The following is a 25,756-nucleotide window of genomic DNA, read 5'->3' as shown; positions in this document are numbered from 1 at the left end:
ACTATACAACTATAATAATGAGTGTGTAAATTTGTTTTGTATTCTTGTAATTTATCCCTTACATATTTGACAACTATAGTTTTACTTGCATAATATCCACATTTTTATAGCAGTTAGGTGAAATTTACATAAATATATGTGTGTGTGTGTGTGTGTATGGCAAAACATAAAGATCACTGCCTAGCACCACTAACCCCTACCTTTATATTTATTTTGTTAGGGTTTATTTTTTCCATTTTAGTGAACTGCTGTTGAATATTTTAGAAAGATGATCATTGCTCTGTGCCCAGGTGGGCATAGCACTTACATTCTTGTTATGGGTAGTGATGGTGAGGATTTCCTGCAGTCTGTATTTCTGGCTGTGCCTGGAATTTCATGCCCAAACAACAAAGAACCTACCAACAATTGGTGTGCCTCTTGCAGAACTTTGATCATCTAATTACCAGCCATGAAGTCAAGGATCTGCTCTTTGCTCTCTGTTCTCCCAAAGAAGGTAGGGTGTCAAGTCCTCCTACCCAGTGGAAGTTGAAGGACTGCCTTGAGCATCAATCCTCACTTTCAAACTGGTTTTGAGAAAAACTCTCCTTATCATTATCACCTTCACTATCATCATCATCATCAATCCTTTTCCAATCACCATTCTCCTTCTCTTGGTTTTTGTCATCATCATCATTGTCATCATTGCCATCGTCATTGTCTTCTTTATACTGTATACATCAGGCTCACTGGTCTGTGAGCTTCTGAAGATTCTTCTGGCTCCATCTCCCACTAGAATTTCAGACATATGCTGTTGTGCTATCTTTCCATGAGTTTTTGAGAGGCAAACACAGGCCTTCATGCTTTCACAGCAGGTATTTTATTCCCTGGGCCATATTCTCAGCACTGCTACAGTGTTAAGAAACAGTTTTTGTTCTGCCATAGTGTCAGAAACATGTATGCATACAGTAAAAACCCAGCATGTTCTACCTTTATGCTGATGGTGACATGCATATGTACTCATCATTCTGAGAGCCATGTTCCAAGACTTTGTTTGAAGTTACTTAAAAAGTGAATCATCCAGGTAATCATTTAACACCTCTGAGACTTTTCACAGTGTCAGTTACAAAAACTAAAACTGACAGTGAGAAAGAAAGTCCTGTTATTTTTCTTCACATACTGTATTAAGTTTAAGTTGCGTGTAACTGGAAATTACTGAAACTCCATATGTCATGAGTATGTTATTTCTGACTTTCTCTCTGAGTGATTACCCTTCTGGATATACTCAGTGTCAAAGGTAGGGAAGTACAGAGTAATTGCAAGAGGAACAAGGTCTTTGAAGGTTTTCCAGGTTTTGGCCAAAAGGCTAGGAAGAAATTCAGCTTGATTTACAGAACAGGGGAGATTTCTTTCCTTAGCCTTAACATTAGCAGTTATTTTCAATTCTGCAATTATACACTGGTGAGAAGCTAATTTGTGACTTGACTCTTAAATTCATACTCCCAAATTGTAAACTCAGTTGCTATCAAACATTTGCTGCCATGAACTAGCCTAAAATGAAACAAACAAACATAAAACACTTTTTGGCTTTATTGTCAAGGAGGAAAGGTCTTATTTTTGCCTGTCCACCTTAAAACTTTTAAAGAGTTACTTCTTTGAGATACCTTGCAACCTCATTCATGACTCCTGTTTAGAGTTTGAAGGGGATTTTACCATGAAACTTTAAGATTTCCTCCTTAAACACACACAGCACAATTTACAGAGTTCATCTTTACTGTGGACTTGAACAGGTACACTGAGCTCCATACTGGCTGCTTTAGTTTGCACTTCTACCAACAATGAATGAATGTTTCTCTTACTCCACTTCCTGGCCAGAATGAGCTGTCATTTGTTATGTTGATCTTAACTATTATGACAGGTGTATGATGAAATCTTAGCATAGTTTTCTTTTGCATTTCTATGATGGCTAAGGATGTTGAATATTTCTTTGCTCCCCAGGAATTGGAGTTCATTCTGTTGAGAATTATTTTTATATATGTACCACATTTTTAGTTATATATAGTTTCCTGGGTTCTTTATATAAGTTTTATATCAGTCCTCTATCATTTGCATAGTCAGAAAAAATCTTTTCATGGTTGAATGATTGATAAAGTGTCACTCTTTTTTTTTTTTTAATCTATTGATGGTGTCCTTTGACCTACAGAAGTTTTTCAGTTTCATGGGGTCCCATTTATCAGTTGCTGATCTTAGAGCCTGAGCTTCCTTCTGTAAGTAGAGGGAAAAATGAGACAAATTCAAAGTTTATTCTTCACAGACAAATTGGGAAAAGCAAATATGCTAGATTATATCAAATAAAGAAAGACATTTTCTACATAGTTTGAATGTAAAACAAAATGTGTAGGTTTAATGTTGATACATACATCTCATATATTTCACTTCACTGGCAACTGATTTCATGTGTGGATATTTCTCCCTAATATGTCATCATTTATGTAATGCATAATGTCACTCCTAGAAGCCCACTGTAGAACCATGCCAGATTGATCTTCATTTCTGGGCTGTGCATAGGACCTTACCTTCCTAAACACAGTGTTCAGGTTCAACATTTACTTTTAACGTTAACTATGGAGTCTTTTCTAGCCTCCTTCTGTTTTATCTTTGAGTCCATAGCAATATATGTAGTATAGAAGGAGTCCTAACAGGGAGGTAAAACTTATGCTTTTTTTTTTTTTGTCTTCAAGGTGTTTACAATTTGATTTTACTTTTATGAAGTTTCCTTATCCCATACTTCATAATGTTGAATTATTTCCTATATAAATATATTCTTTGGCTGAAGTTAGGAGCTCCAGATAATTGTGTTCTGAATATTAGCCAGGTTTCTTGCATGTACTTTCTTTTATTCTCAGCATGGATGACTCTTTTTCCATTGTAAAGACTTCTTAATAGCAAAAAGGAAATCTTAAAGACTTGGTCGCATCTAATGGGACCACTTTGGGAAGCTGCTGTGACTGTTTTGTTGGAGAATTGGAAACAAGTGTCTTCTCACTCGTCATGCAGCACCAATGACAGACCAAAGCAACTTTTCCACCAAAATCTAGCTTGCTGACTTGGTGATCCTAGTGGTTATACTTACAGGTACATAGGCTAGTGGTTACTTACTGAATCCCCGTTGCATGGTTTCTGTTAGTTGTCAACTTGGCAGAATTCATAATCACTGGCACAATTCGGCTTCTGATATGTCAGTGGTGAGTCATGTCTATGCCTTTGAGTTGGGGAGATAAACCCTTTGTCTGATCCTATCTTGTGTCTTGTAGAATATAAGTGAAGAAAAGAAAGTAGTTAGCCTGTGTACTCATCCCTTCTTGTTTTTTAGTTGTGGATGTGATGTTAACAGCTGCACAGAGCTCCTTCTCTAGTGATGTCTTCCCATGGTGGAATATAATTTGAACTGTTATAAAAAAATGAACTCTTCTTTGTGAGTTGTTTTTAGGAGGGTTTTGTCACAGTATCAGGGGAAAAGAAGAAAAAAAAAGTTTACCCCAAATAGCTTCATCAATGAGTTTTCTTATTCCAGCCTGATTTTGATTTTGACTTCCCCATAGCTGGGGAATGCCCATTCAGTAACAACTGACATCTGTAGACTTGCTTTATCCTTCACCCACAAGACAATGTACAGTTGGAACATAATTGCAGACATTTCTTGGGGAGGGACAGTAGATAATCAGGAAGATACAATGACTTGAATCCTAGAACCACCTTTCTTTTCCTTTATGAAAGAATGATATCAAGCTACAGCCTTCATATTTCTTTCTAGTACTTAATAGCTGCTCGTTGTGGGGGCAATGGCTCTCATACATAGAGGACAGCATTGCATAACAAAGACACTAACTACATTTTCCCAGAATGTTATGAAAGAACTATTTCAAGTGAATAGAAATATAAGAAAAGAACAGGTTAAAATATATCTTTCTAATAGACTTTTAGACTGTAATTTATTCCACTAAATTTCCCTTTTGTTTAGATTATTGTTGGTTTTCATATTTGAAAAGGGCAAATGTAGGCAGTAATTTGATTTGTAATAATAGCTTCCATCAAGATATAAAGGAGAGAAAGAAAATTTAACCTGAGCTTTTCAAAGTTATTTCTACACACACACACACACACACACAAAGATGTGTGTGTGTATATGTGTGTATGTGTATATAATAGGAAATATAAAATAATATAATTACCAGTTTCATCATACCACCTTGCCCACCAACTAGAATACATATTTATTGCATAACTCCAAATTTTATCACTTACATGTCTTAAATTTCATCTAATTATTATCCTAACAAAGTATGTATACAACTGGAGGTATGATTCATTTTAATAAGAGTTCTTCAAGTATGAAATTGTGAAAATATGCACGTTAAATATTTCCAAATTATAATTGTGAGGCAGTCATAGAGTAGACATTACCATTTAGAAAGAGGAAGATTAAAATTTATGGGGTCATAAATAACTAGCAAGTTCAAAACTTGGCAGAACAAATTCCAATCAATTTTGAACATCAAACATTGCACATTGCAACATTGGTTCCACACTGATCCTGCTGGAGTACCTGTGCTGTCTTAAATATTAACTATGGCAGGACCTCTAGTGTTTTGAGTTGTCAGTCCTAATAAGAGCCTGTCTGTACCAAAACCACAGAAGGGACAGATCTCCCCAAGCTGGGTATCTGGTGAGAGTCCAGACATTTCAGTCTCAGAATAACCTAGATGGTCATGCTTCCCCCTCCTTAAAGGATAAAGTATTTGCTGAGCTTACTCCCTTATCATATAACCTTTCAGGATGCCTACAGCCTTTTTTCATTTTTGTCTTGTATGTTCCCATTTTAGTCCATGAGAACAGCATTTCTGCTGGCATAAGCCTTTCTTTAGTACTGGCTTCTCCTCACAGGCTGATTGCATCATGTATCACGCTCATAATCTCTTTATGGAGCTGTTCTCTAGCCCCAGATTTGGAGTTCTCTGTAGGTCATGAATTCTCTTCACTCAGTTATCTCATAAACTCTCTGTCTCTGTCTCTCTGTCTCTGTATCTCTGTCTCTGTATCTCTGTCTCTCTTACTTTCTTTCCTCTCTTCCCCACCACAACCCAACTGATATGAATAGCATGTACATTCTTTTTGCTAAATTCCTTCTCTATGTACCCCTCTTCTTTCACTATTGTATATTACGAGGAAAAGCAGGGGTATACCTATAATTAGTTTGCTTAGCAACTCCCTCAGTGGAATATCAACTATCTCACTTATCATGTTTACTTTCCACACTAGGAATGAGTTAAGTGAGTGATTTGTCACTTTTTATAAGGAATGCCAATGTCCAATAGAATCTCCCCCATTTTCACCTGAGATTTACAGATATGTTCTTTCTTCTCTGTAGAAATTTTGGGTTGAAAGTTTTGTGGGTGTGTTGTTGTGCTCCTCCCTCCACTGGAAGTCCTACCTGGGTACAGGAGGTGGCCACATCAGTCTCCATATTCCCCAATGCTAGAAGAATCATCTTGGGTAACCTCATAGCTTCTCAAGAGCCTCTCCTCTCCTTAGTGCCCACCTTGCCACAGTGATGCCCCCCCAATGACTTTTGATCTCTCTACCAGCCCCTCCAGAGCTCCCTCCCCACACTGGATACCCACCTCCTCTGTAACCCCCATTTTCCTCTCTCCATCCATTTCTGATGTCAATTTTATTTCCCCTTCAACCCAGAGCCTGTGTCTGGAAACAAATGAGCAGAACTTGTGACCATAGTAACTGAGCCAAAAATGGGGCCAGGACCAGCAGAATATAGAACTCAGCAGTTGCAATCAGTTTCCTTAGGATTCCTGAATTCTACAGTAGAGGCTCCTGTTCTTAAACAGTGGCATGGTTGTTAGCTTTGCATTTGGACCACCTTCCTCTTCTTTGAGGATTCTGCCTCTCACTTAAGAAATTCATAGTTGATAATATATAAAAACTCATGTTAGGACTTTTTTTGTTGTTTTTTAATTGTCTGACTTCAAAAGATATATAGTATGACATCTATGTCTTAGCATTAGATATTTTAATAACTAATACTGATTTATTAATTCCATATAATTTCCTGTAAGTTATACAATTGCCACCTATTGTGTTCTAAATCCAAATTGGACTGAGCAAGGCAGGAGGAGGGAACTAGTAAGCTGCACTCCTTCATGGCCTAAGCCTCCAGGGTCCTGCCCTGCTTGAGTTCTTGCCCTGACTTCTTCTATCATAAACTGTGATGTGGAAGTGTAAGAAGAAATAGATGCCTTCTTCACTAAATTTCTTTCAGTTATGCTGTAGTAAAAGTGCTGTTTTACTACAGCAATAGACACGCTAAACAAGATAGCCACTGTCTGCTTGCTGCCTGTATTTTGAGCTTCATAAAGTTCTTCTATTCACTTTTCCATACTACAAAAATAGCATTATAAAATAGCTCAATAAGTTCATTGAATATTTGACAAATTCCTGTTCAACATGGAGACTTAACTGAATTGTTTCATAGGCACAAATATTATATTTCTCTATGGGTTTCCAAAAACTCAAAGCTCAAGACACTCTGGGGTTGTTGTGTGAAGGACTCTCTTGCTCTCCTTCTCCTGTTAACTTAGTATGTACACACATACAGTTGTGGATGCATGGATGTGAATGCTTGTTTGTACATTCATCTCAACAGACTAGCTTTTTGGCTGCTACTGTTTTAACTTGAGATCATGTTAAATACATAAGAAAATAGCTTCAGTTGAGTGTGTGATCTAACACATTAGCTTCAGTAGCCTTCTAGGAAACAAGTATCATAGCCTGATGTGGTGCTGTGTGCCTTGAATCCCATCATTTAGGAAGTAGATGCACATTGATTTCTATGTGTTTGAGCCCAGTCTCACCCACATTGGGAGTTCCAGGTTATCTAGAACTACAGAGTGAATACTTCTCACCCACCACATAAAAGAAGAAAGTCAGATACAGGACAAGAGGCAAAAATAAATACACAAAGCAAACTTTCAAATGTCTTTTCTTCATAAACAACTGAGAAATCAGAGAATGTATCTTAATGATTCCAGAAAGTGTTAAGGAAATATTTTTAAAGATTTATGTGCACACAGACATAGGGAGAAATGAAAGGATTGAAAAATGAATAGAGATGTTGACATTCACTGGATGTTTGCTTGTACCACTACTCCTAGTGCTTCTCTGTTAATTCCATGAAAATACCTTTGAAATCCATGAGGTTTCCCACTTTTAAGGTAATTAAAGAGACAGAACAAAATTGATACTTCCCAGAAATATCTAAAAGGTGAAAGGCTGTGCTCTCACTCTTTTGCTCTGTTACTTTGTTGGCTGTCTTGACTATCCTGGGTCACACAGTAATTGTAAACAATCCCCCTCATCTTCAGAGGAATCCATGGGTGCCATTGTTTGTACTATAACTCTAAGGTCTCCCAGTAATGTTCCTTATTTCCAGGTTGCAACTACCTAATTCTAGAGTCACTATTTATGGCACTGTTAATAACACATTCCAACAATTTTTAGACAGTCATCATCCAATTGGAAGGGATCATAACTCAGCAAAGAGCTGTTAATGCATGAAGATACCTCTGAGCTGGGAAGTAGGAAGTGGGGTCAAAGAGATGTGATGAAGTGGCAGAAAGTCCCCTGTTTAAGAGAGATGCTTTGAATGAGGAATGACTGAATTGTTAGTACCTCCTGTATCCTCAATTAGATCACAGGGCATGAATTTGTTTTTCAAAATGTTCCTCATCATGGAAGAGTGAAGTATGAAGCTAATTTTGTACATAAAAATTACCTGAAACTGGGAAAGAAAGCAGAAAAGAATGGATTATAATAACATAATAAATGACAGCATTGCATAGCAATATTTGCACAGGCCTCTTCAAAGATTGGTATACTTTGCAAAAAAAAAAAAAAAAAAAAAAAACCAGAAATATTTGCATTTCATAGGATGGAAGAGCCCATTTGGAGAGAGGGAGCAGGTATCATACCCTTGGGTAGAAATGGGTTACTCTCTCTTTCACACTTTAATTCTTTATTGGATTTTTTTGATCAATGAGAGTCATTGCTACAGAGAAAGGTGAGGCTCACTGTTATAATAACATGATTAATGATCACTACTTCCAAGACAAAGTGAGGAATTATTTTTCTATAGTGAATAAGCATGACAAGATTTTTTTTATTCAATTGTGAGCTGTTATTTTTTTCCAAGCAAAAACATTATTGTGTTTCTAAGAACTGCCACATCTTAGTAAGTATTATATAAATTACTCTTAAAGTTGATTGGTTTGTAATTAAGTGGAGAGAATGATGAATTGAAATATAAAAGATGTATATTTAATTTCATCTAAATGAATTTAAAATATAAAATCTGAAACTACTAGAAAAATAGGACTATCCAGAAACAGTATTATTTGAATCAACTGGTAAAAATGAAAAAATTTAAAATATAAAAGGAAGTTTTAAATATATTTAAATCAAACACACAAACTCAGTGAAGATGACACATGTATCTGGTTTTATGTGTTTTTTGTTTTTGTCATTGTTTTTTGTTTGTTTGTTTTTTGTTTGTTTGTTTGCCAAGACTATGTTTTTGAGGGCATGGTATGGTGTGGTGGGAGGGAAGGACTCAGCAGGCCCATGCTGAGGCATTTACTTCTCTGCTCCCAGAGGTACTAGCCATGAGATGGCTGCAGTATAGAATATACTTTCTTTGAGGCCATAGGAAGGGCAGTTGAAAGAGTAGAGGCAGAGAAAGGAAGGGAACAGAAAATGATGGAGAGAGAAAGAGAAAGAAAGAGGGAGACAAAGGGGAGGGAGGAGAGGACAGATGTGGGATAGAGCGTCTGGAGGGGTAACCAGGAAGTGGGATATCATTTGGATGTAAATGAATGGAATGATTAAAATAAAAAAAAAAGAAATAGAAAGAGAGAGGAGACAAGGCTGGCCAAGATCATTTGGAGGGAGGAAAAGGAAGAGGAGAGATGAAAAAAAGGATCATGGAAAGAAGAGAGCCAGAGAGAGAAAGGGCAGGGAGAGGGAGAAGGGAGGGGAAGAAGGGAGGGGGAGAAGAGAGAGGGGAGGGGAGAGGGGGAGGGAGAGAGGGAGAGAGAGAGAGAGCGAGAGAGAGCGAGAGAGACAGAGACAGAGAGACAGAGAGACACAAAGAGAGACAGAGAAACAGACAGATAGACAGCAGAGTGCGCAAGGAGCTGCCAAAGAGTTCCTTTTATAACCAGCCAGGCCTACCTGGCTATTGCAGAGCCAAGAAGGAAGGCCAAGAGTATCTAAAATAGTGTTTTTGCAAATGAAAATGTAAAACTTTGTATAGTGCTATCTACTTAGAAACAAATCTTATTTATTTTTAATAATTTCCAATTATATCTAAGGAAGAAAGAGATATATAGTCACTTGTATAATCTGTCATTTATTGCACTTCTTTTAATGAAGAATTCTTACTGTGCCATTATTTGAGACTGTGTAATAATGGAAAAAGGGTCACCTGTATTTATTGAAATAAATATTACTTTTGATATATGTTAATGAGGAATGAAAACTGTTTTGTTCTTCCACTATCCTATTCTGTAACTTCTTCAATTAGAGTTTTATCTTTTGGTGGCTATATATTTATGTATGTTTATTGTATGCACTGTGGTGTTTGTACTCATGTTCATACTAAGAATGACTGGTGTTTATCCTTATAAACCTTATGACCTAACTTTGAGAAGCAGCCTTTACTCCAATGATACAGAGGAGATCATATGAAAATAAGCCCCAGTACAAGGGAACGCCAGGGCCAAAAAAAATGGGAATGGGTGTGTAGGGAAGTGGGGGGGGAGGGTATGGGGGACTTTTGGGATAGCATTGGAAATGTAATTGAGGAAAATATGTAATAAAAAATATTAAAAATTAAAAAAAATAAGAATGTGGGACTTGCAGCTGACATCAGCACACCAAGTATCAAAAGAAGTGTTTGAGGATGTGTAATGTAACATTGGAGTAAAAACAGTTAAGAATTGATCAATAGCATTGAGGGCCAATAAGCACTGGCATTCTGAAATTTTTACATCAATTACACTTGAGCTTAGAAAATTGTCAGAAGCTACATATAATGGCTCTTTTGAAGTCACTTGTTAAAAATATCTCAAACCTTGATATCTAAGAAATTTGATAGCATCATGTGAATATTATAATAGTGAAAATGATAATATTGTTTAAACTAGCTAACTGAAAGTTCATGTACATCTTTTGTCCAGAGATAAATGTATGTACTCTCATTCTTTCATGCTCTTACATTCATTCTTGTCATGACTGAAAGTCTGAAGCAAAATCATGTATAATAGCAAGGTTTAAGAATATTTAAGAATACAGAGGCAGATGTTAGCAGCCAACAGATGGACTGGGCGTGGGGTCCCTAATAGAGGAATTAGAGAAGGGACTGAAGGAGTTGAAGGGGTTTGCAACCCCATAAGAAGAACAACAATATCAACCAACTAGACCCCCCCCCCAGAGTTTACAGAGACTAAGCCATCAACAAAGGAGTACATGTGGCTACAGCTGCATCTGTAGCAGAGGACGGCCTTGTCATGCATCAATGGAAGGAGAGGTCATTGGTTCAATGAAGGCTCAATAGATGCCCCAGTATAGGGGAATCCAGTGCAGGGAGGTGGGAGTGGGTGGGTGGCAAAACACCCTCATAGAAACAGGGGGAGGGAGGATGATATAGGGTGTTTTCAGAAGGGAGGGAAACCAGGAAAGGGAATAACATTTGAATTGTAAATAAATATCCAATAAAAAAAGAGAAAAAAAGAATACTGTTTTAAATTTGTTTTGAAAATAATTTTGTATGTTACACAATTTCTTACATATTATTTAAATTTAAAATACATATATAATAATCGAGAAAACCTACAAAACCCACCTCAGTGTGTCATTCACGTCCAGGGATGATGGTGTACTGTCTCTTATGTGCTTTTATAGATGCTCTAATTGCAGCTCCTTCATTTATATGTTCTTAAGCAAACAGTTCTGTGAGGTACCTGCACTCCCATCTCAGAAAGGAAATTTAGTGACAGAGCTAAGATAGGAGCCCAGATCATTAATGCTTCAAAAGTTATGCTAATGCCATTATTCCCTCCCTCTTTGAGGGAAAAAGATGAAGAAGCCAGGACTTAGCTCCCAAGTATGCTCAACTTTGATATATATATATATATATATATATGTATATATATATATACATATATATATATATATATATAATTCTGTTATTCTATAAGGGAAATAAAAGATTCTTTGTGGTGGTGATGACCACTGCTATTGTTAATTTCTATTTCCCCTCTCAGGCCAATAGGGAAGTGCTGCCTAATTACACTTCAGTATATTTAGGATGAGACATAGGATTAGTTCACAATCTAAGCTCAGCTTGGGTAAAGACTCAGAGCATCCATTATAGTTATTCAGTTGTGACTCTCTAATTGTGACTCTTTTTACCTGAGTATTTGCTATACCATCTTGGATATATTAGATATAAAATAGAAATATATAAAAATTAATATAAAGAAATTTACCTCAAAACAATATTTGATATAAGTGTGATTTCTTGAAGATGAAAGAAAAGTTACATACTGAAATGTTTATTGTTATTTGTTTTTACATAAGAAATTAAAATTTACCAGACATCACAGGACAGAGAACATATTAAAAAGGTTTTAAAATATTGAATATAATTTTCATTCAATATTCATCAATGCTTAGAATTTTTTAATATGAATAGCTAGTGGAAAATGGCAGAAATATTTCATGATTATTTCTCAATTAGTGAATCTACTCTAATCCCAAACTAAAGGTATCTAATGATTTTTTTCTCAAATAAAAATTCAGGTCAGCAATTCAAGCAGCAATCTTTAAAATCAAACACTGTAACACAATTCAGTCCCACAGATATACTAATTTGAGTCTAAGACGCTAAGGAATGATGGTTGATCATTATTCCTCATGATAATTAGGTTTCTTTTCCATAATTAAAAAGTATCTTTCTATTGAACAGAAAGTTTTGTTCATACAGTCAAAACACTGAAATTCATAGAAGAGAGCTATCTGCATGAATCTGAGCTGCAGTTATTCAGCCAGTGTGTGCTGACAGTCCTCTGTATGACAGCAGACAGAATAGAGTGTGCATGTGTGTATTCAGAACAAAGACTGAAGTGAGCTTGTGCAGTGCAAAATAGTTGCAAGCTCCCAGAAGGTCTCTGGCTTTATTTTTTGATTTTTAAGTAGGCTTTGGTGGTCACTTTATGTTAGAAGTCTTCTAGTTGTTGATCTTTTTTTTTTTTTTGAGCCCTACAGTCTATTTTGAGACCCTGTACAGGGTTGTTACTACAGTTTAGGGAACTGGAAATTGCACTAATATTTATTATTCTCTGGATTTCCTAGTTACAGTGATGTAATGTAACTAGTTAGTGTTTTATGCACAGTGTTTTCTGTATTCTCTGTTTTTGATTTAAATGTGTTTAATATTTATTAAGGTAAGTGGCTCTATATAGTATTTGGTTGCTTGAAATACTATTAAAGCAATAGGGGAGCAAGTTAAGAAAAACATGGTAAAACAAAATCAATACGTAACCCAGGGTGATGTGAGGGCCACAGATGGGGCACTAAGAGAAGAATACCAAGAAAAGAGATACTTTTTTGAGCATATTATTAAACAGTAACCTATAATCTAAGGGAAGGCTGTGAAAAATCGAAGAGAAAGTGCTTTATGGGATATAAAAGACATATAACAACATCTTGAGACAGCAACGTGCTTGGTGTGGCTGATTACGTGGACAGAGTCCAGCATGACCAGACCCCAGTGGTCAGAGAGGCATTGTGCAGGAAAGAGACCACAGAAGGGCCAGAGAACAGAAAACCTTAGCTCATGTTAAGGAACACAGCTTCCATTTAGAACAGTGGAGGGCTTGGAAAGAACAGTTTCTTCATCCAAGGCTCAGGGATCATTGCAGAAGAGAGCACAGGGAATTTGTAAGAGCCTTGGAAATAGTACATTTCTTGTGAGATTGTGTATCCTCGGAATCTCAGAGAAGCTATACCTATGACGTTTTATAATCATGGTAGCCAAACAAGGGTAATACCAATAGATATGCTAATTGTGAAAAGTAAAGCTCAGGAGGAGGTTTTTATCCTCCTTAAAGAACTGTAGACAACTAACAAATACTGAAGCCAGGAAATGTCTTCACTGGGTAAAGCTCAGAAATTAGTCATTCAATACCACACAGTCAACACTGAAAATATATACGTACAAGTGACATTATATATACATTAAGCAGGATTTATATTTTTCGAATACAAATTTACACACACATACCAATTCCAAAGATGTAGCCATGAATTTAAAAGAGAACAAGGGGAGAGTTTCATAGGAAGATTTGAAGGAAGGAAACAGGAGGAGAAAATGTTGCAATAGTATCATAATCTCAATTTTTAAAAAAAAAAGAGAGAGAAATGCCTTCATTAGTAAAGAGAAAGAATGGATCAGAGGAATGGTTGAAGACTGGAGATCCAGCAGGTGATTGCTAGAATAATGTAGATGTAAATGAGGCATTACATGACATCTCTGTGAGTATGTTGGGGGCATAAAAGTTTATTACATTATATTTAATTATGTTGCAAAAGTAGAATATAGCAAGTGGGGCTTCTAAATATACTGGAGTAAGGGAGTTGAAGACTATTTTGGTGAATTTTGTTTTCTGTGTCCTGACCATTCCAATGTCCCCAGAGTATATGATTATGATTTCTGATGGATTACAGTGTTTTGGTTCTTTAAATCTTTGATTCTCTTAGAGCTGATTTTTGTATCTGGAAGAGAAGGGGTATTTTTTAACTCTTAGATTTATGGATGTCCTATTTATTGAAGATTTCCTTCACTGCATGCCTTGTGGCCTCATTTGGAAAGTCTGTTTACTCAAATCTCTGGGTTATTGGAGCCATCTGTGATAGCATGAGGGTCATTATTCTGTGTCTTTTTGAATTACAGGAAGAGTTGAAGATAAGCATGTGAGAGTTACCCACATGTAGAGATCTCTCTTGGGGTCATCTGAGGAAAGAATGTAGCTCTATATTTCATGTGTTATGTATGGTATATCAACCTTTAGAAACTGGACAGAAAGGGAAGAAATAACAAGCAATGACGGTAAGAGAGATCATCCAAGACTCAACTGAGGTCCTACAAGCTTACAGTCCAAACTGTTTAATAAATAAGAGGTGGCAACTATAGCCTGACTCTTGGAAAATTGAAAAGGTATGATTTTTTTCCCTTTGGAAACAAGTTATTTGCGAACGAGAGAAAAATCCTTCTGAATAGATGCTGACAGAGGGTTGAACATAGTGGGTAGAGATATGCCTAGAGTGTAAGAAAGTGAGGAAAAGTTTCTTCAAGCATTTTCAGGTGAGGAGCATCAGACAGCTGAAGTGTGTTGTGGGGGGAGGTTGATTGGTCAAGGCCAAACTTTCCCCTCACAAGGGAAACTGTGGAGGATGCTGTAGAAACTGGTGGTGTCGAAAGATACTGAGGATCCAAGTTGTGTACTAGGACATGATTGACACAAGTCCTAGGATGGTTTTCTACCTAATGCTTACCAGTGCCCTGACTTTGTTTGATCTTCTTATCTGTAAACCAGTGGAGAGAATCTGACTTACTTCTGAGCTTCCTTTTAAATTGAATATTCAGCAGATTTATTTGGTTCCCATCCTTATGCTTTAAAGCAATGATGAAGACATGGCATATATCCTGAGGCTGTTTATACTTAAATTGAATGTAGAAAATTTGAAGATGAATCTAAAAAATATTTAGGTCTATTTTCTCCAAGGGAATATTTTTTTATGGTTCATTTATGAAGCTGTCTGTATTGCTTTCTGTGAGAAAACTGTTGTCATCGATTCTTTAGATTGCTTATCCTCCTGCAGAAACTGTTATATTTTTTGAAATTTCAGATCATAATTTTCACATTTGTTTTATTGCTTTAATATCTCTTTCACTGCTTTTTCCAATGAACCATATGACAGATGCAGCAAGAAGATTTAAGTAAGAGATATTCATTAAAAGCAATATAATTTTCAAATAATGTTCATTATGGAGATATTCGAAGAATGATATTTTTCCTCTATTTTGCTGTTAAAAATCTCCAGATGACGTTCTCTGAAAGGGATTATAGTAGGGACATTAATAACTTTGTTGTTGTATCATTTATATTATATTCAATATGTTAGTAGAAATTGGCTAAATTATATTGGTCAAGATGATTTTATTTTTCAAACAAACAAACAAACAAACATACCACTATACACATTTAAAGAGAACAAACCTAGTATTTAATACTAGTAAAATGCAAATCCATATATTGAAAATGAACCACCACTCATTAAGTTGGTTGAAGTGAGTGTATGATGAGGATTTGCTTTGGAGTTATTTAAATGCAGCATTGCAAAATCTCAATTGTATCTCTTTCTTTGTAAATAACTAAATCGTTTTAAGGGCACTTGTCACAGTCTGGTCTTTCTAGGAAAATTCTGGATCCAGGAAGAATTAAGCATTGAAAAGAGCTAATTTACAATCTAGGATACAAACACATCTAAAATATGGAATTCTAAAACCATGGAAACCTACTTTTAATCTCTCAAAATATGCAAATTAATGACTTAAATACCCTTTTCACGTAAGAATCAATTAATCAATTCATTGGTGTGATTAAGACAAAAAACAAAAAAACAAAAACAAAAACAAAACCTAAATAAGACCCACACATGTTGATCAGACAAGAGGTTATGATGTACAGTGAATTTTGATGGAAGTAATTATATATGCAAAAGGTACTTTAGCTTGTTTTCTCTTAGCAATTTTTAACAGCACAGTGGATATTGTTTATAATCTGTGTCGCCAAGGTCTATCGTTTAATCCTGTGACTTGCTGTCACTGTGTGTAACACTGGACCTGCCTCTCACTCGCCTTCCATTCTGTATGCTCTGGAGAAGCAGGGGAATTTGGTCCATGTTTCATTTTACTGGGCAGGAGGAATGTATAGATCCCAGAGATGAAGACTCAGGTGAATGATATGTTTCATTAAGTCTTCAGGCAAGGGTAATGGTTCATAAGAAGATCTACACTATAGACTTGATTGCTTTGTATTATCGAGATTATACTATACAGATTTTTAACACGATCTGCCTGAAATTCTTTCCTGAAACTGTGGGCAAGATAAGTAGATTCTCTTACCAATGTTGTCACAAGGTGCCCAAAGAATGCAAAAATCCTTTGGTCAATTTGTAGCCATTTTAGAAAGCCAGACTTCTACTTACCTATTACAAATATCTGTGAGCTTCACAATAAGGAAACGTATTGAACTGTGCTTCTCTAAATTATCATGAAATTCTTACCCTGTAATAGATATTCATACTCTGTGAACACAGTTGTTAGAGAGATGCCATTCAACTCTTGGCAGAGTAGTAATTCAAGGGATTCGCTTTGAAGAAATAATACAGTCTGAAAATGATCATTACAAGCACTTCAGTCTGAATTTCTCTCACATTGTGAATTTACAATTAGAGTTTAAGAGACATTAGTAATGACTTAATCGCTTTTCTTATTGTCAACATATATAACATCTTAACAAAAGAACATAGGAAAGGTGTTTTTTAATCCCTCTTTTTTTGTTGTTTTTTTTTAGTAGTTAACACCTCAAGAAGGGTTCTCCATGGCTGTGATTAACCCACTCAGTTACACAAGTCATAGCGATGGTATATTTATTAAACTCATGCCTTACAATCTCATATTTAGTGTCATGTCTGCAAAATCAAGCGATTTCAATGAAAAGTGGGGTATATTTATAGTACTCTTGCTATAAAGCAGTAATTTTGAAAATGGTTTTCTTTGTGATATTAATGTTGCTGTTTACAAATATAGCACATGTTCCTTGTCAATCACAAACAAACATAGAGACATTTACAGAGGCACCTTGATTTCTGTGTATTTGTGCATATCTTGCAATGAACCTCCTTTTTATCTTTAGTGTGATCACATTCCCAGTTTTCTTTATCATTCTAAAACATCAGTCATCAGTTTCTCTCTCTCTCATCTCTCTCTCTCTCTCTCTCTTTCTTTCTTTCTTTCTTTCTTTCTTTTCATTTTTCTTTTTTTGTTTTGTTTGTTTGTTTTGTTTTGTTTTGTTTTGTTTTGTTTTGTTTTTTTAAAGACAGGGTTTATCTGTGTAGCCCTTGCTGTCCTGGAACTGACTCTGTAGACCAGGCTGGCCTTGAACTCAGAAATCTGCCTGCCTCTGCCTCCCAAGTGCTCGAATTAAAGGCAAGTAGGCATGTACCATCACTGCCTGGCTTTTTTTTTTTTCTCTGTCAATTTCTTATTTAGCTATTTACTTCTTGTTTTCAAGAGTTTTCATATATCAAACTGCATTTTACTGAACTTACTGAAAATAGAATAAATGTTGGCGTTTGCTCCCTGTCCCCAAACAGTAGTCTAGAACTATCTCCCCAAGCTCACATTTTTTAATTTATGATTTTAATTGCTACTGTTGTATTTGAAATACCTATGTGAACCTTTATTTGTTATACTGTATTAAACTGGAACATAACATTTAAAGAAACAGCTCTCAAATAACTTGATCAGATTTTCCAGTTTCTCTATTCCACGTTGCTTTCTATTTATTGAGTTTTATCTTTTGTCTTGTTTGGTGAAATGCAGGTGTATATTTGCTTTGCATATTGGATAGTGTATTGAATAACTTGAGAGAATTTTCATATGAAAGCATCTAGATTATCTGCTCATTCAGAACGTTCTGTATATTTTTTCCTTGGTTTTTTTTTTTTTTCAAAACACTGAAAATTTTTGTGTCCATTTTTTTTCCTGGTATTTGCTTGAGAAGATGTCAAAATTTCAGTTAGTCCATTTTAACTTGTGTGTCTGGAAATTGAAATTGTTTGCATACTTCTAAGATTTTAAAAAATCTTGTAAAAGAATTGTCACTATGATTTAACAGGCATCTGTGTTAGCTTCTTATGTTTTTTCCATGCAGCTGTTTTGGTGGCCTCTCTCAAGTCGTGTGCTGGGAATGGCAAGTCTCGCTTTGGCTGACAGATTTTTTTTTTTTCAGTGCATGCTGACTGCACTTGCTCCTTGATTTTGCTATATTCTCAAGATCTGCTCTTTCTTCTTTGAATCACATCTCTTGGATTTTTCTTCCCTGTTTACGATTCTCTTAGCATTTTTGTATCTTGATCTTCTGAACACACTACATGATAAATTGCTTCAATTTCCCCATATTTGAGATTTTAAATATTTATTATATTATCTAACATTTTATCATTAATGGTGCATTCCATGAACTTTAAATGTTCCTCTTATCTGCTTTTCATGGTTCAGAGAAGTAATATGTGCGTGGAACTGAGAGCTGTTTTCAGTTTTCCTATAGTAATCTCCATTCCTGCAATACTTTCTCATATAACCAATGATACCTACTGTTTGCTTGCTTGGTGTCTATGTGCAGTTCTTGTCTCTGGCTAGCGTCTTTGCTCTTGGGTGTTTTTAGGCTAGTTGAGGGTGGCTGTTATGCCGGAAGCTTGTATTTTCTTTTGCAAGTGCTTACTAACATCAAAGTTTCTATGTCATGATTTTATTTTGTCTTGGCTTTTAGTGAGATCTGACCTGTGTTTTAATGTTTAAGGATATCAGAAAACAGTAAAGGAATCTTTCTGCTGGAGTCCTGTACTGTATACAGAAGTTTTTGAATTAAAAAACATCACATAGATGATGGTGGGACAATAATATTATAATGGAGTTGGAAAAGTTGTACTCCTTAATGCCCCGTATCATGATTATGTCACATTGCCATGTCCTACCTATTTGTCATGATCCCTGTCTAATGAGTATTTTTCAAAAATGCACCACATATTTAAGGAAGTATGGTACATACATATATGCTAATGACAATAAGCAAGTATGTCACTGGCTTGTGCAATACTTCCTTTTGAAATTTTTAATCATTTTGACCTTTCAGAATTCTATGCATGTATACAATGTACTCTGTTTACCTCCATTATCCTTACCTCAAAAACCTCTTATCTCCTCCCGTTGTGTCATCTCCTGCTTCTGACAAGTCATTCCATAATTTCATGTCTGTTTTTTTTATTTGTTTTGTTTTGTTTAGACCAACTATGATTAATCAAGAGCAATGTCACCATGGGTTTGGTACTATCTATTGAATCTTAGTGGGCTCATTATGTTCAACAAGGAGAACAAGAATTCCCCCTTACTCCAAATCCATCAATAACAGATACTTCAGCAGAGAAGCCTAGGACCCAGTGATACTCTCCCTGATTCAAGATTGCCTTGTGAGAGGTTTAGTAGTGTGCAGGCCCAGTGCAGACAGATATATTTGTTTTAGATCATGATTCCAATGACTGTTCCATTCCTATGAGATACTATTACATGATTTGGCTCTTCATTCTTTTTGCTCTCTTATTCTGTGATGTTCTGAGACTTGGAGGAAAATGATGCAAACGTCCTGTTTGGAACTAAATATCTTAACTAATACTTATTCTCAGTGTTTTGAACAGATGTGAATCTATGAATTCATAGCCAGAATTCTCTCTAAGACTGAAAGTTGCATTTGTGAATGACTATAAACATAAAAATTAGAAGGCAGTTGCTAAATCAGTTTCACTGCACATGAGTCTCAATCCTCACTGTATCATGGTTTATTTTCTTTGTGGTTAGTGGTTGGTTACCCAAATAATAATCAGGCTACTATTGCACCACGTTGCCTGTCAACTTGGTATTGTAGTTTGTAGGGTTTACAGCTAGGGAAGAATGTTGATATCTTTCCACAGCATACTGCTTAGCAACTTCTTTAACAATAAGGGAACTTCTAGCTCATTTACATCGTCATTTTTCTGTATTTTATAGCTGACATATGTGATGTTTTCAGCAATAATGTGTCATTAATTTGTTCTGTTGGGAAAACCAGAAGAACAATTGACCTTATATTATTCTAGGGTCTGTTGTGGCCACTTAGATCAACAATGTATAAGGAGATAAATAAAATATGTATAAGGAAGGAATGCATATAGCCTAATGGCTGGATGCTGCTGCTCCTGAGATCTATGGGTTAATATCCTACAGTTCCTGCTATTTTAGTGTTTTCTTTGGCTTACTAAAAAATTATTATAAGCAATGTACCCTATGATCCCAGCAAAAGCCTCACTGTGTCTTATTTTGTGTTAACTGCATCTCTTGGTTTCATTGAGTAATCATGATGAGGGTTGACCTAATCTTTATGAGTTAGGATAAGTGCACTTGGTTCATGCTCACACAACAGCAGAATACCATTTTGCTACATTTATCAAAGTGCATTACTTTCATTAAATCCTATATCATTATACTTTTACAACTGCTTGAAAGTTAAAAGAGGTTGAGAAAGAAACTGCATGTATTTAGAGCACCCATGTTCCATAAACTTTCAGTCCTGAAGAAGCTCTTGAAACCTCTGGTGTGTAGTCACTAGGTCCCTAGGCACAGGCTACATTTAAAAAATTTTTTTTTTTTGTGGATTATTCCTGTGCAGCAATGTTTAGAGAAATATTGATTATTCTCACTTAATTAAAAAGCCCTATGCTAATCTGCACACGATCTTTGCCATATATTGCAGAAATGATCACTTTCATATTCCTAGAATAAAAAGTGGACAGATGCGTATTGACATGGTATAAAATTTTTAAATTATCACATGTGTTCGCTCATTTGTAACAAATAATACACTGTGTAGACATCAGAAAGAGAACATTTTTCAGATCATCCTGTCTATTGTTTGCAGAATGATATTAGTCAGAGAGTGGTGGTACTTCATAACATTTACATAAGGCAGGAGACATATTATGCATTTTTGTAACTTCTGTACACCTTTCAGTGTTATGATTTAGCTGAACTTTGCTGCCAATAATAATGTTGGAATTAAGATAACCAAATGCCACATAGCTCTGTTTCTCCCACATTCACCTTCTATCAACTCTATGATTTAGGACATTCCTCAATGTAGCATATGCCTAATGACAAGTTAATATCAGTGCAGTCTGATACAATGATGCAGGACACTGTATTCTGACTAACTAAAGTTATTTACATATTGTTGCTAATCAGTCATTATCTTCTATGTCACATAACCATGATGAGTCCATATTTAGGAAATGAATGGATGCTTTCTGTTAATGTTTCTGATTATTGCTGCCAATGCTGAACCCATGGGAGAAGAAAAATGATAAAGAGAAAGAGGAAGGAAGTGCAAATGAGTGAGGGAATATCAAAGAAGTGAAAAGAGTGAGGGTTTAGATTGCTGTGTGGGTGGCCTATGTGTATGTGACACAGATGCATAATTTTGGAAGTTTGAATTTTGGATAGCATCATTTTGGAATATTACCAAGTGGTGCAGTGCTGTGACTGAGTTACACTAATTCTGGGTACATCTAAAATGGTGCATAGCATAAATTTTCCCTTATATGCATGGGTAGAAACAAAAGCATACCAACTTACTTGTTATTATTAACTCTTCCTTAAAATAATGTTCAAAATTGCTAAGGTTTTTTTTCAGTATTCTGAACGACATCATTCATTCTTTTGCATCTATAAAGGTAACATTTTTCTTACCTGTGCATATTGCTGACAAATTGTTCTTTGGAATATAGGGCTAGCTGCCTCATCTGCTAGGGTCTCCTGGGTTTCACAGAGCCTACTGTTTACAGAAAACCTTTGTATCCCTGCATACAGGCTTTCTTGTGCTATGGTGTCCCCTGACTCTGTAGTCCTGTAACCAATTTTCTCTGTATCCTTGGACTCCAACTATTTAGTGAAATGTTCCTTCATCTATCTTCTGACTGAATCTGTTCTGTCTCTCTGTCTCTCTGTATCTCTTTATCTCTGCTGCCTTCCATTCAAAGATAGAATCCTGAACGTATATTTAAAAGGCCTTGAATTACAATGAGCATACATAGCTGAATGTATTATAAGTGAAATACCTAATACCTTTCCTTATTTGCATCTGGGAAATAAAGTTGATTATATACAAGCTTACATGGAAAGAGTTAAAACTGTATCTTGTCTTACAGATCATAATTTGTTTTATTAAACATAGTAAATTCTGTGATTCCTGTCTAGAGCATCTACTATTTCCTATGTGCAATTCACTAGAGAACAGTCTCATACTTTGGACTCTATGGAGAGGGAATCAAAGCCTTGCTTCCCTTGTCACCAAGAACATGGCTGTCTCTTATGCTACACTAAATTTGGGTCTTTATCATTTGATACTCAAAGGTAGTATCATTCCATTCCATATTTTCTACTTTACTATAGTTGTGTACCTGACTTGTTTGAGAATCTTTCTTTATATGCATGTCTACTGCTACTGAGATGAGAATATTTGGTTTCTTCCTTGAAGAACTTACAGCTAAAGGCCACTCTTCTCTGGTAGCTAGCTGATGGCAAGGGCTGCTGCAGTGCTGATGAAGGTGGACTCCTTTGCTGGGTTCAAGAGATAGGATGTATGGTCTGATTGAGCTTGTATCTGCTCACTGTTCATAAAAACTGAGTTGAGTAGAGTTGATTACCTTTAATCCTGTCAGAAACCCACTTAAAATTCCTTTTTTTCCCTGATATTTCTGGCCTCTATTTATAAATGTGGATGACGGCTTTGGGTCTTTAGAGTCAAACCTGAGAATGAATCTTGACATCACCACTGAAGCAATGGGTATTGGTGAATTTCCAAGTTCCAGCCTCCTCCTCTGGGAAAATAATGGAATTCTCATCTCTGCTTTCTCTTGTGACCAGGCCATAAATAACCCTAAGAAAAGTGGGACGGGCATGGGTTGCAGATACATCTGTCCAGTCCCTTTTAAATATCTTCACTGTTAATAACGTGGCAGACTGTTTTAAAAGACAAACCCATTTTAGATGTCTAAAATTGAATCTGTACTGGCTAATTGAAAACCCAAATTTTGCCTTTAATACAGGAATATAAACATGTACGTCATTTTTATATAAAGATTAATGTCTCTATTTAATAGTGAGGCTTTTTTGTTATCTTTATGGTATAGATTTGCATTTATTTTGCCATAACTCCAAATCTCATCATAAAAATCACTTGTGCATCTGAATGGTAATTTTTCCTTTTTCCTAAAAGTTGTTTATTTATGGGCTGGAGAGATGTCTCAGCGGTCAAGAGCACTGAGTGCTCTTTCAGAAGTCCTGAGTTCAATTTCCAGAACCACATGGTGACTTACAACCATCTGTAATGAGATCTGACACCCTCTTCTGGTATGTCTGAAGACACCTACAGTGAACACACACACACACACACACACACACACACACACACACATAATAAATAAGTAAATCTTTTTGAAAAAATATTTGTTTTATAGCTAAGTTTATGGCTAAATTTTCTCAAATCTCTGAGAAAAGTTTCTTTCTTCTAATTCTAACATGCTTGACTGAATGAACAATTAAAATTGGCTTAATTAAGATTGCATGGCTATGAGAATCATGTTTTTGATAATTATTTCCTTTCTTCTGTTTGATAGTGCTAGGGATGGAAGCCACGGCTTTGCTTATGTTAGAACAGAAATCTGCCAGTGGGCTACACACCCACACACTCCAATGGTCTGGTAATTTATGACACTAATTAAAATAAAAAGTTATTGTTGTAGAAACATTGTTTCCCTAAGAGAGGTCAGAGTATTTTGTAAAAGTGTTCAGGATTATAATGAGATTACATAGACCTCTTATATTTTTATCTTAGGGAGTCAGAACAAATCTGAAGAAATGAGTTCTTAATTACAAGTAGATTCATATGTGCTGATATGAAATGAATTTCATTTATGCCCTTAACAACCAGAAGACAAGAATAAAATTGAATAAAACTATAGTTATGCTTGAAAGTGTCTCAGTTTTAACAATTGGTGTTTCATTCATGTCTTAAACCTTCTTATACTGTTAATCCATTATCTCCAAGTTACATAGAAGTGCGTGTGAATCCCCTCATTGGGAAGCTGAAGCAGTAGAAGCCCAAACTGACCCCAACTGAACTGATGCCCTAGTTATTCATTTCTTTCCTTGACACTACCAACTTCCCGGTCATAAGTTATCCAGATTTACCCAATGAGAAATTGCCTAGGAACATGAAAGTGTGTGCTTTCTGTATCATTTTAGTTCATTTTCTTTTTGTAGCTTTGATAAAATACAGGAAACTAGATGGTTCACAATTAAGAAACATTCTATTGTGCAGTTGCCACATCTGATCTGATTCAAGTGACCCCTGGGCATGCATCATTGGGTGGCAGAGATGTGGAAAGATGAAGAAGGCACATGGTAAATACTACATGCATAAAGGAGACTGGGAAGGTCTTGGGCACGTGGAAGGAATTTGCCTTGTGGTAACAAATTCAATGCAATGCAAGCTAACTATCCTGACTGAGACTTGATCCTGTCTGTAGAGAACAGACCAGACTCTGTTACACCAGACTCTGACATGGCACAGACATTAATCCATCTCTATGACTTGTACCAGCTGGGTCTATCTTTTGCATTGAGAAACAAATTTCAAATAATTTGGGTACAAGCAACCATATCTAAAGCCTAGAACTGTTTGATTGCTTTAAATATTATAAGCAAATATGATTGTATTTTTCTAGTTAGTTATTTCTAGTAAATATCTTTAGGGATGTAGTTTTCTCACATCCATAAATCACACCCATTTTCTATTCTTGTCAAAATTGACATAGCATAGAAAAATTGTCATATGTCCTTTTTTAATGATACCCCCAGAATTCTTTTAATTAGTGATTCCTGTACAGAATTGCAAAGAAAATTATTAACATAACAAGGTCATACACATGCACATAACTGTATTTTCCCTCTTTGAGCTATACAGTATACTTGAAGAATTGTAAGTAATCAGTGCTGAGGCAAAGTTGTAGGTTAGTGGTCAGGCTGAGTGGTCAGTTCATGGCATACAGCTGTGAAGCCAGGCTAAGATTGGTCCTTTATTCTTGACTTTCTGTCACAAACCATTCCTATATTCCATGCATCAAGAAAGCTGTGAGCTTCAGTGTCACCATGTGTCATCGGTAAGCCAGCTACTGATGAAGATAGAACATTATAGCCCTCATCTCACCCTGTCAGCTCCCTCCATCGACAGCAGCTTTTTAATGTATTCCAAAAACTTCCCAGTGAATATATTACCATCCCAATCATATGTCTATAGCAAGGCCTAACATTTAAGTATACAATTTGGCTAATAAGCTGCTTGAAATAAAAAAAAAATCATACCCAGTGCAATATGTTGCTATATGGTGATTTATGTAGCAAAACTGTTCAATGTTTAAATGGCCTTGTCAGAACACAGATACCAGACTGGCTTTGGTTTTCTCTTTTAAAATAATTTTATTCCATTTAAGAATTTATTTTGATTTTTAATATAATATCCTAACAGATGTTATATATAAATTGCAAATTAAAATGAAATAAACATCACTCTGAAATATGCCATTTCTAGTTTCTGGTTTCTGCTCTGATTAAGACAGTGCTGTTGGTATATGTCTCTATTGTGGTAAAGATAATGGTTATATTATAAAGACATTTTCTGTCACTGTGTGAAGAAAGCTTCTAGAGTAGTCCTCA

The 25,756-nt window shown here is 35.8% G+C and overlaps 1 protein-coding gene across 6 annotated transcripts in view; it reads left to right on the top strand.

The window, feature by feature from the left end:
* Positions 1-25,756, top strand: part of Nrg3 (neuregulin 3) — a 1,083,337-nt gene that overhangs the window by 99,967 nt on the left and 957,614 nt on the right. The window lies entirely within an intron of this gene.

Source organism: Mus caroli, unplaced genomic scaffold, assembly GCF_978045245.1.
Source record: "Mus caroli unplaced genomic scaffold, Mus_caroli_1 scaffold_12, whole genome shotgun sequence".
NCBI lineage: Eukaryota > Metazoa > Chordata > Mammalia > Rodentia > Muridae > Mus > Mus caroli.
The sequence above is the reverse complement of the archived record's forward strand: the minus strand, read 5'-3'. Positions and strand labels throughout refer to the sequence as shown.